This window comes from Borostomias antarcticus (assembly GCF_949987555.1).
Source record: "Borostomias antarcticus genome assembly, contig: scaffold_43, whole genome shotgun sequence".
Classification (NCBI taxonomy): Eukaryota; Metazoa; Chordata; class Actinopteri; order Stomiiformes; family Stomiidae; genus Borostomias; species Borostomias antarcticus.
In genome coordinates this window covers 2,089,313-2,098,896 of record NW_028176769.1, presented here as the reverse complement: position 1 = coordinate 2,098,896, position 9,584 = coordinate 2,089,313, and positions in this window count along the sequence as shown.

Here is a 9,584-nt window from a genome sequence, read left to right as displayed (position 1 = left end):
ATGCGCTAGCTACTGTCCATCCCTACTATGCTACTTTCAAACCAATGCGCTAGCTAATGTCCATCCCAACTATGCTACTGTCAAACCAATGCGCTAGCTGCTGTCCATTCCAACTATGCTACTATCAAACCAATGCGCTAGCTACTGTCCATCCCAACTATGCTGCTATCAAACCAATGTGCTAGCTACTGTCCATCCCATCTATGCCACTATCAAACCAATGCACTAGCTACTGTCCATCCCAACTATGCCACTATCAAACCAATGCGCTTGCTACTGTCCATCCCAACTATGCCACTATCAAACCAATGCGCTAGCTACAGTCCATCCCAACTATGCTACTATCAAACCAATGCCCTAGCTACTGTCCATCCCAACTATGCTACTATCAAACCAATGCGCTAGCTACTGTCCATCCCAACTATGCTACTGTCAAACCAATGCGCTAGCTACTGTCCATTGCAACTATGCTACTGTCAAACCAATGCGCTAGCTACAGTCCATCCCAACTATGCTACTATCAAACCAATGTGCTAGCTACTGTCCATCCCAACTATGCTGCTATCAAACCAATGTGCTAGCTACTGTCCATCCCAACTATGCTGCTATCAAACCAATGCGTTAGCTACTGTCCATCCCAACTAGGCTACTATCAAACCAATGCGCTAGCTACTGTCCATCCCAACTATGCTACTATCGAACCAATGCGCTAGCTACTGTCCATCCCAAATATGCTACTATCAAACCAATGCGCTAGCTACTGTCCATCCCAACTATGCTACTATCAAACCAATGCGCTAGCTACTGTCCATCCCAACTATGCCACTATCAAACCAATGCGCTAGCTACTGTCCATCCCAACTATGCCACTATCAAACCAATGCGCTAGCTACTGTCCATCCCAACTATGCTACTATCAAACCAATGCGCTAGCTACTGTCCATCCCAATTATGCTACTATCAAACCAATGCGCTAGCTACTGTCCATCCCTACTATGCTACTATCAAACCAATGCGCTAGCTACTGTCCATCCCAACTATGATGCTGTCAAACCAATGCGCTAGCTACAGTCCATCCCAACTATGCTACTATCAAACCAATGCGCTAGCTACTGTCCATCCCAACTATGCTACTATCAAACCAATGCGCTAGCTACTGTCCATCCCAACTATGCTTCTATCAAACCAATGTGCTAGCTACTGTCCATCCCAACTATGCTACTATCAAACCAATGTGCTAGCTACTGTCCATCCCAACTATGCTGCTATCAAACCAATGTGCTATCTACTGTCCATCCCAACTATGCTGCTATCAAACCAATGTGCTAGCTACTGTCCATCCCAACTATGCTGCTATCAAACCAATGTGCTATCTACTGTCCATCCCAACTATGCTGCTATCAAACCAATGTGCTAGCTACTTACCATCCCAACTATGCTATCAAACCAATGCGCTAGCTACTGTCCATCCCAACTATGCCACTATCAAACCAATGGGCTAGCTACTGTCTATCCCAACTATGCCACTATCAAACCAATGCGCTAGCTACTGTCCATCCCAACTATGCTACTGTCAAACCAATGCGCTAGCTACTGTCCATCCCAACTATGCTACTGTCAAACCAATGCGCTAGCTACTGTCCATTGCAACTATGCTACTGTCAAACCAATGCGCTAGCTACAGTCCATCCCAACTATGCTACTATCAAACCAATGCGCTAGCTACTGTCCATTCCAACTATGCTACTATCAAACCAATGCGCTAGCTACAGTCCATCCCAACTATGCTACTATCAAACCAATGCGCTAGCTACTGTCCATTCCAACTATGCTACTGTCAAACCAATGCGCTAGCTACTGTCCATTGCAACTATGCTACTGTCAAACCAATGCGCTAGCTACAGTCCATCCCAACTATGCTACTATCAAACCAATGCGCTAGCTACTGTCCATTCCAACTATGCTACTATCAAACCAATGCGCTAGCTACAGTCCATCCCAACTATGCTACTATCAAACCAATGCGCTAGCTACTGTCCATTCCAACTATGCTACTATCAAACCAATGCGCTAGCTACAGTCCATCCCAACTATGCTACTGTCAAACCAATGCGCTAGATACTGTCCATCCCAACTATGCTTCTGTCAAACCAATGCGCTAGCTACTGTCCATACCAACTATGCTACTATCAAACCAATGCGCTAGCTACAGTCCATCCCAACTATGCTACTATCAAACCAATGCGCTAGCTACTGTCCATCCCAACTATGCTACTATCAAACCAATGCGCTAGCTACTGTCCATCCCAACTATGCTTCTATCAAACCAATGTGCTAGCTACTGTCCATCCCAACTATGCTACTATCAAACCAATGTGCTAGCTACTGTCCATCCCAACTATGCTGCTATCAAACCAATGTGCTATCTACTGTCCATCCCAACTATGCTGCTATCAAACCAATGTGCTAGCTACTTACCATCCCAACTATGCTATCAAACCAATGCGCTAGCTACTGTCCATCCCAACTATGCCACTATAAAACCAATGGGCTAGCTACTGTCTATCCCAACTATGCCACTATCAAACCAATGCGCTAGCTACTGTCCATCCCAACTATGCTACTGTCAAACCAATGCGCTAGCTACTGTCCATCCCAACTATGCTACTGTCAAACCAATGCGCTAGCTACTGTCCATTGCAACTATGCTACTGTCAAACCAATGCGCTAGCTACAGTCCATCCCAACTATGCTACTATCAAACCAATGCGCTAGCTACTGTCCATTCCAACTATGCTACTATCAAACCAATGCGCTAGCTACAGTCCATCCCAACTATGCTACTATCAAACCAATGCGCTAGCTACTGTCCATCCCAACTATGCTACTGTCAAACCAATGCGCTAGCTACTGTCCATCCCAACTATGCTACTATCAAACCAATGCGCTAGCTACTGTCCATCCCAACTATGCTACTATCAAACCAATGCGCTAGCTACTGTCCATCCCAACTATGCTACTATCAAACCAATGCGCTAGCTACTGTCCATCCCAACTATGCTACTATCAAACCAATGCGCTAGCTACTGTCCATCCCAACTATGCTACTATCAAACCAATGCGCTAGCTACTGTCCATCCCAACTATGCTACTATCAAACCAATGCACTAGCTACTGTCCATCCCAACTATGCTGCTATCAAACCAATGTGCTAGCTACTGTCCATCCCAACTATGCTACTATCAAACCAATGTGCTAGCTACTGTCCATCCCAACTATGCTGCTATCAAACCAATGTGCTAGCTACTGTCCATCCCAACTATGCTGCTATCAAACCAATGCGCTAGCTACTGTCCATTCCAACTATGCTACTATCAAACCAATGCGCTAGCTACAGTCCATCCCAACTATGCTACTATCAAACCAATGCGCTAGCTACTGTCCATTCCAACTATGCTACTATCAAACCAATGCGCTAGCTACAGTCCATCCCAACTATGCTACTATCAAACCAATGTGCTAGCTACTGTCCATCCCAACTATGCTGCTATCAAACCAATGCGCTAGCTACTGTCCATCCCAACTATGCCACTATCAAACCAATGCGCTAGCTACTGTCCATCCCAACTATGCTACTGTCAAACCAATGCGCTAGCTACTGTCCATCCCAACTATGCTACTGTCAAACCAATGCGCTAGCTACTGTCCATTGCAACTATGCTACTGTCAAACCAATGCGCTAGCTACAGTCCATCCCAACTATGCTACTATCAAACCAATGCGCTAGCTACTGTCCATTCCAACTATGCTACTATCAAACCAATGCGCTAGCTACAGTCCATCCCAACTATGCTACTATCAAACCAATGCGCTAGCTACTGTCCATCCCAACTATGCTACTGCAAAACCAATGCGCTAGCTACTGTCCATCCCAACTATGCTACTATCAAACCAATGCGCTAGCTACTGTCCATCCCAACTATGCTACTATCAAACCAATGCGCTAGCTACTGTCCATCCCAACTATGCTACTATCAAACCAATGTGCTAGCTACTGTCCATCCCAACTATGCTGCTATCAAACCAATGTGCTAGCTACTGTCCATCCCAACTATGCTGCTATCAAACCAATGCGCTAGCTACTGTCCATCCCAACTAGGCTACTATCAAACCAATGCGCTAGCTACTGTCCATCCCAACTATGCTACTATCAAACCAATGCACTAGCTACAGTCCATCCCAACTATGCTACTATCAAACCAATGCGCTAGCTACTGTCCATTCCAACTATGCTACTATCAAACCAATGCGCTAGCTACAGTCCATCCCAACTATGCTACTGTCAAACCAATGCGCTAGATACTGTCCATCCCAACTATGCTACTGTCAAACCAATGCGCTAGCTACTGTCCATACCAACTATGCTACTATCAAACCAATGCGCTAGCTACAGTCCATCCCAACTATGCTACTATCAAACCAATGCGCTAGCTACTGTCCATCCCAACTATGCTACTATCAAACCAATGCGCTAGCTACTGTCCATCCCAACTATGCTTCTATCAAACCAATGTGCTAGCTACTGTCCATCCCAACTATGCTACTATCAAACCAATGTGCTAGCTACTGTCCATCCCAACTATGCTGCTATCAAACCAATGTGCTATCTACTGTCCATCCCAACTATGCTGCTATCAAACCAATGTGCTAGCTACTTACCATCCCAACTATGCTATCAAACCAATGCGCTAGCTACTGTCCATCCCAACTATGCCACTATCAAACCAATGGGCTAGCTACTGTCTATCCCAACTATGCCACTATCAAACCAATGCGCTAGCTACTGTCCATCCCAACAATGCTACTGTCAAACCAATGCGCTAGCTACTGTCCATCCCAACTATGCTACTGTCAAACCAATGCGCTAGCTACTGTCCATTGCAACTATGCTACTGTCAAACCAATGCGCTAGCTACAGTCCATCCCAACTATGCTACTATCAAACCAATGCGCTAGCTACTGTCCATTCCAACTATGCTACTATCAAACCAATGCGCTAGCTACAGTCCATCCCAACTATGCTACTATCAAACCAATGCGCTAGCTACTGTCCATCCCAACTATGCTACTGTCAAACCAATGCGCTAGCTACTGTCCATCCCAACTATGCTACTATCAAACCAATGCGCTAGCTACTGTCCATCCCAACTATGCTACTATCAAACCAATGCGCTAGCTACTGTCCATCCCAACTATGCTACTATCAAACCAATGCGCTAGCTACTGTCCATCCCAACTATGCTACTATCAAACCAATGCGCTAGCTACTGTCCATCCCAACTATGCTACTATCAAACCAATGCGCTAGCTACTGTCCATCCCAACTATGCTACTATCAAACCAATGCGCTAGCTACTGTCCATCCCAACTATGCTACTATCAAACCAATGCACTAGCTACTGTCCATCCCAACTATGCTGCTATCAAACCAATGTGCTAGCTACTGTCCATCCCAACTATGCTACTATCAAACCAATGCGCTAGCTACTGTCCATCCCAACTATGCTACTATCAAACCAATGTGCTAGCTACTGTCCATCCCAACTATGCTGCTATCAAACCAATGTGCTAGCTACTGTCCATCCCAACTATGCTGCTATCAAACCAATGCGCTAGCTACTGTCCATTCCAACTATGCTACTATCAAACCAATGCGCTAGCTACAGTCCATCCCAACTATGCTACTATCAAACCAATGCGCTAGCTACTGTCCATTCCAACTATGCTACTATCAAACCAATGCGCTAGCTACAGTCCATCCCAACTATGCTACTATCAAACCAATGTGCTAGCTACTGTCCATCCCAACTATGCTGCTATCAAACCAATGCGCTAGCTACTGTCCATCCCAACTATGCCACTATCAAACCAATGCGCTAGCTACTGTCCATCCCAACTATGCTACTGTCAAACCAATGCGCTAGCTACTGTCCATCCCAACTATGCTACTGTCAAACCAATGCGCTAGCTACTGTCCATTGCAACTATGCTACTGTCAAACCAATGCGCTAGCTACAGTCCATCCCAACTATGCTACTATCAAACCAATGCGCTAGCTACTGTCCATTCCAACTATGCTACTATCAAACCAATGCGCTAGCTACAGTCCATCCCAACTATGCTACTATCAAACCAATGCGCTAGCTACTGTCCATCCCAACTATGCTACTGCAAAACCAATGCGCTAGCTACTGTCCATCCCAACTATGCTACTATCAAACCAATGCGCTAGCTACTGTCCATCCCAACTATGCTACTATCAAACCAATGCGCTAGCTACTGTCCATCCCAACTATGCTACTATCAAACCAATGTGCTAGCTACTGTCCATCCCAACTATGCTGCTATCAAACCAATGTGCTAGCTACTGTCCATCCCAACTATGCTGCTATCAAACCAATGCGCTAGCTACTGTCCATCCCAACTAGGCTACTATCAAACCAATGCGCTAGCTACTGTCCATCCCAACTATGCTACTATCAAACCAATGCACTAGCTACTGTCCATCCCAACTATGCCACTATCAAACCAATGCGCTAGCTACTGTCCATCCCAACTATGCCACTATCAAACCAATGCGCTAGCTACTGTCCATCCCAACTATGCTACTATCAAACCAATGCGCTAGCTACTGTCCATCCCAACTATGCTACTATCAAACCAATGCGCTAGCTACTGTCCATCCCAACTATGCTACTATCAAACCAATGTGCTAGCTACTGTCCATCCCAACTATGCTGCTATCAAACCAATGTGCTAGCTACTGTCCATCCCAACTATGCCACTATCAAACCAATGTGCTAGCTACTGTCTATCCCAACTATGCCACTGTCAAACCAATGCGCTAGCTACTGTCCATCCCTACTATGCTACTTTCAAACCAATGCGCTAGCTAATGTCCATCCCAACTATGCTACTGTCAAACCAATGCGCTAGCTGCTGTCCATTCCAACTATGCTACTATCAAACCAATGCGCTAGCTACTGTCCATCCCAACTATGCTGCTATCAAACCAATGTGCTAGCTACTGTCCATCCCATCTATGCCACTATCAAACCAATGCACTAGCTACTGTCCATCCCAACTATGCCACTATCAAACCAATGCGCTTGCTACTGTCCATCCCAACTATGCCACTATCAAACCAATGCGCTAGCTACAGTCCATCCCAACTATGCTACTATCAAACCAATGCCCTAGCTACTGTCCATCCCAACTATGCTACTATCAAACCAATGCGCTAGCTACTGTCCATCCCAACGATGCTACTATCAAACCAATGTGCTAGCTACTGTCCATCCCAACTATGCTGCTATCAAACCAATGTGCTAGCTACTGTCCATCCCAACTATGCTGCTATCAAACCAATGCGCTAGCTACTGTCCATCCCAACTAGGCTACTATCAAACCAATGCGCTAGCTACTGTCCATCCCAACTATGCTACTATCGAACCAATGCGCTAGCTACTGTCCATCCCAAATATGCTACTATCAAACCAATGCGCTAGCTACTGTCCATCCCAACTATGCTACTATCAAACCAATGCGCTAGCTACTGTCCATCCCAAATATGCTACTATCAAACCAATGCGCTAGCTACTGTCCATCCCAACTATGCTACTGTCAAACCAATGCGCTAGCTACTGTCCATTGCAACTATGCTACTGTCAAACCAATGCGCTAGCTACAGTCCATCCCAACTATGCTACTATCAAACCAATGCGCTAGCTACTGTCCATTCCAACTATGCTACTATCAAACCAATGCGCTAGCTACAGTCCATCCCAACTATGCTACTATCAAACCAATGCGCTAGCTACTGTCCATCCCAACTATGCTACTGTCAAACCAATGCGCTAGCTACTGTCCATCCCAACTATGCTACTATCAAACCAATGCGCTAGCTACTGTCCATCCCAACTATGCTACTATCAAACCAATGCGCTAGCTACTGTCCATCCCAACTATGCTACTATCAAACCAATGCGCTAGCTACTGTCCATCCCAACTATGCTACTATCAAACCAATGCGCTAGCTACTGTCCATCCCAACTATGCTACTATCAAACCAATGCGCTAGCTACTGTCCATCCCAACTATGCTACTATCAAACCAATGCGCTAGCTACTGTCCATCCCAACTATGCTACTATCAAACCAATGCACTAGCTACTGTCCATCCCAACTATGCTGCTATCAAACCAATGTGCTAGCTACTGTCCATCCCAACTATGCTGCTATCAAACCAATGCGCTAGCTACTGTCCATCCCAACTAGGCTACTATCAAACCAATGCGCTAGCTACTGTCCATCCCAACTATGCTACTATCGAACCAATGCGCTAGCTACTGTCCATCCCAAATATGCTACTATCAAACCAATGCGCTAGCTACTGTCCATCCCAACTATGCTACTATCAAACCAATGCGCTAGCTACTGTCCATCCCAACTATGCTACTATCAAACCAATGCGCTAGCTACTGTCCATCCCAACTATGCTACTATCAAACCAATGCGCTAGCTACTGTCCATCCCAACTATGCTACTATCAAACCAATGCGCTAGCTACTGTCCATCCCAACTATGCTACTGTCAAACCAATGCGCTAGCTACTGTCCATCCCAACTATGCTACTATCAAACCAATGCGCTAGCTACTGTCCATCCCAACTATGCTACTATCAAACCAATGCGCTAGCTACTGTCCATCCCAACTATGCTACTATCAAACCAATGCGCTAGCTACTGTCCATCCCAACTATGCTACTATCAAACCAATGCGCTAGCTACTGTCCATCCCAACTATGCTACTATCAAACCAATGCGCTAGCTACTGTCCATCCCAACTATGCTACTATCAAACCAATGCGCTAGCTACTGTCCATCCCAACTATGCTACTATCAAACCAATGCACTAGCTACTGTCCATCCCAACTATGCTGCTATCAAACCAATGTGCTAGCTACTGTCCATCCCAACTATGCTACTATCAAACCAATGCGCTAGCTACTGTCCATCCCAACTATGCTACTATCAAACCAATGTGCTAGCTACTGTCCATCCCAACTATGCTGCTATCAAACCAATGTGCTAGCTACTGTCCATCCCAACTATGCTGCTATCAAACCAATGCGCTAGCTACTGTCCATCCCAACTAGGCTACTATCAAACCAATGCGCTAGCTACTGTCCATCCCAACTATGCTACTATCAAACCAATGCACTAGCTACTGTCCATCCCAACTATGCCACTATCAAACCAATGTGCTAGCTACTGTCCATCCCAACTATGCCACTATCAAACCAATGCGCTAGCTACTGTCCATCCCAACTATGCTACTATCAAACCAATGTGCTAGCTACTGTCCATCCCAACTATGCTACTATCAAACCAATGCGCTAGCTACTGTCCATCCCAACTATGCTACTATCAAACCAATGCGCTAGCTACTGTCCATCCCAACTATGATGCTGTCAAACCAATGCGCTAGCTACTGTCCATACCAACTATGCTACTATCAAACCAA